We start from the raw sequence: 2,896 nt of genomic DNA on the forward strand, positions 1-2,896 counted from the left end.
AAACCAAAAACCTATAGCAAAAACTATTCTCAACAATAAAAGAAACTTTGGTGCAATCACCATCCCCGACCTCAAGCTGTACTACAGAGCAATTGTGATAAAAATTGCATGGTACTGGTACAGTGACAGACAGGTAGAACAATGGAATGGACTCGAAGACCCAGAAATGAACCCACGCACCTATGGTCACTTGATCTTTGACAAAGGAGCTAAAGCCATCCAGTGGAAGGAATTTCATTTTCAACAAATGGTGCTGGCTCAACTGGCAGTTATCATGTAATAAAAGAATGGGAATTAATCCATTCTTATCTCCTTGTACAAAGCTCAAATCTAAGTGGATCACATAAAACCAGAGATGATGAAACTTATAGAGAAGAAAATGGGGAAGAGCCTTGAAGATATGGGCACAGGGGAAAAATTCCTGAACAGAACAGCAATGGTTTGTGCTATAAGATAAAGAATTGACAAATGGAATCTCATAAAATTGCAAAGCTTCTGTTAGGCAAAGGCAATAAGACAAAATGGCAACCAACAGATTGGGAAAAGATATTTACCAATTCTAAATCCAATAGGGGTCTAATATCCAATATATATAAAGAATTCACGAAGTTGGACTCCAGAAAACCAAATAACCCCATTGAAAATGGGTTACAGAGCTAAACCAAGACTTCTCAACTGAGGAGTAATGAATGGCTGAGAAGCACCTGAAAAATTGTTCAACATCGATAGTGATGGGGACACCCAGGACGTTGGTGGATGCTGTTTCTGTCCTCCATGTCCATGCCCCTGAGGAAGAGCTCTGCTGGGGAGGCTTGATAGGCCGGAGTTGTAGAGTTGCAAGAAGCAGGCAGCGGGTCCTGGAGTTATCCAGAGAGACTTCTTCCCTGATGTGGAGAAGCTACAGGCACAGAAGGAGTACCTGGAGCCTGAGGAAAACAGAGATTTGGAGCGCATGCGCCAGATTGCCATCAAGTTTGGCTCTGCCCTGGGCAAGGTATCTCAGGAACCCCCACCCACCCTATGTTACTCCAGCAACCTTTGAAACTCCTGAGGTACCCAGGCTCTGCTGTGCTGGGCAACAAGCCCCGGCCCCAGGGCTGAGACCTAGATGATGGAGAAGCTGGAGAGGAGGAGGAGAAGGAGCCGCTGCCCAGCCTGGATGTCTTCGTGAGCCACTACACAAGTGAGGACAACGCCTCCTTCTAGATCATGGAGGTGGCCAAGGAAAAAAGACATGCGCAGCACACGTGGCTCTACCAGGCTGAGTAGGAATTTGAGAAGGAACAGAAAGATAATCTTGAACTCCCATCAGCAGAGCATCAAGCCATTGAGAGCAGTCAGGCTGGAGTGGAGACCTGGAAGTACAGGGCCAAGAACTCTCTCATCCTGATGAAGTGTCCCTGATGAAGAGCAGTTGTTTAAGAAGCCACAGCAGATACTACACAAGAACACACATTTCCTCCAGAACCCCTTCAGTCAGGCTTTGAGCTGGTCCCAGCTTCAGCAGGCGGCTGCCCTCAATGCCCAGCACAAACAGGGCAAGGTCGGCCCTGATGGCAAGGAACGCATTCCCCAGGAGTCTAACAGAGTGGGCTGCTTTGGATTTGTTGCCACTCCTTCTTCTGCTCCTGGTGTGAATGAGTCCCCACTGATGACATGGGGCGAGGAACACGCCCCTGTGAGTTGAAGGATCTGAGAGCCCCTATGTGGACAGGACACCTGGACCCACACTCAAGATCTTGGAGCCAGGACACAGGGAGCGTCTGGGCCTGAAGATGGCCAATGAAGCAGTTGTCAAAAACTGGGCCAAGAAGTAGGAAGCATTGTGGAGAGTTACAGAGAACTTGGCCAGTCTTACTCCCAAAGGCCTGAGCCCAGCCATGTCCCCAGCCCTACAGTGTCTCCTAAGCAGGACAGCCAGCAAGTACACAGATCATGCCCTGCGGGTCAGCTATACACCATCCCCAGCACGCTCTTCCCATCTCAAGACCCCAGCTGGTGGGCCGCAGACACCCACAAGCACCCCAGTCCCTGGGTCTGCTACATGCACACCCCTCACACAGGACCCAGCCTCCATCACGGACAACCTGCTGCAGCTCCCTGCCCAGCACAAAGCTTCAGACGTTTTTTAGAGCCAGGCCTGACTGGACCTGTGTATGTTTTGTGGGACACTTTGTGGAGCATCAAGGGCAGCTTTCTACTCCTCAGAGGATTCCAGGCCTTGGAGACACAGACCCACGGGCAGTTGATTATTCCACAAATATATAGTGTTGTTTGCGTGGCCAGGTTGGCACATTACACAGACCATTCCCTTGGAAGTATAGCATTGGTGCTGTTCCCAGGGCCCTGCTGAAATGCCTTCTCATTAACCCCCAATTGAATCCTCATTAAAGAACACCTGGCACTGTCAAATAAAAAAATGTTCAACATCCTTAGTCAACAGGGCAATGCAAATCAAAACAACCCTGAGATTCCACCTCACACCAGTCAGAATAGCTAAGATCAAATACCCAGGTGACAACAGATGCTGGTTAGGATGTGGAGAAAGGGAAACACTCCTCCATTGTTGGTGGGATTGGAAGCTGGTACAACCACGCTGGAAATTAGTATGGCAGTTCCTCAGAAAATTGGACATAGTTCTACCAGAAGATCCAGCAATACCACCCCTAGGCATATACGCAGAAAATGCTCCAACTTGTAATAAAGACACATGCTCTACTATGTTCATAGCAGCCTTATTTATAATAGCCAGAAGCTGGAAAGGACCCAGATGTCCCTCAACAGAAGAATGGATACAGAAAATGTGGTACATTTACACAATGGAGTACTACTCAGCTATTAAAAACAATGAATCTATGGTATTCTTTGACAAATGGATGTATCTGGAGGACATCAT

The 2,896-nt window shown here is 48.0% G+C and overlaps 1 pseudogene; it reads left to right on the plus strand.

Annotated features, from left to right (window-relative positions):
* The first annotated feature begins 756 nt into the window (after positions 1-756).
* LOC110289858 (splicing factor ESS-2 homolog pseudogene) lies at positions 757-2,132 on the plus strand (annotated as a pseudogene).
* The last annotated feature ends 764 nt before the right edge of the window (positions 2,133-2,896 follow it).

Source organism: Mus caroli, unplaced genomic scaffold (genome assembly GCF_978045245.1).
Source record: "Mus caroli unplaced genomic scaffold, Mus_caroli_1 scaffold_2, whole genome shotgun sequence".
Taxonomy (NCBI): domain Eukaryota; kingdom Metazoa; phylum Chordata; class Mammalia; order Rodentia; family Muridae; genus Mus; species Mus caroli.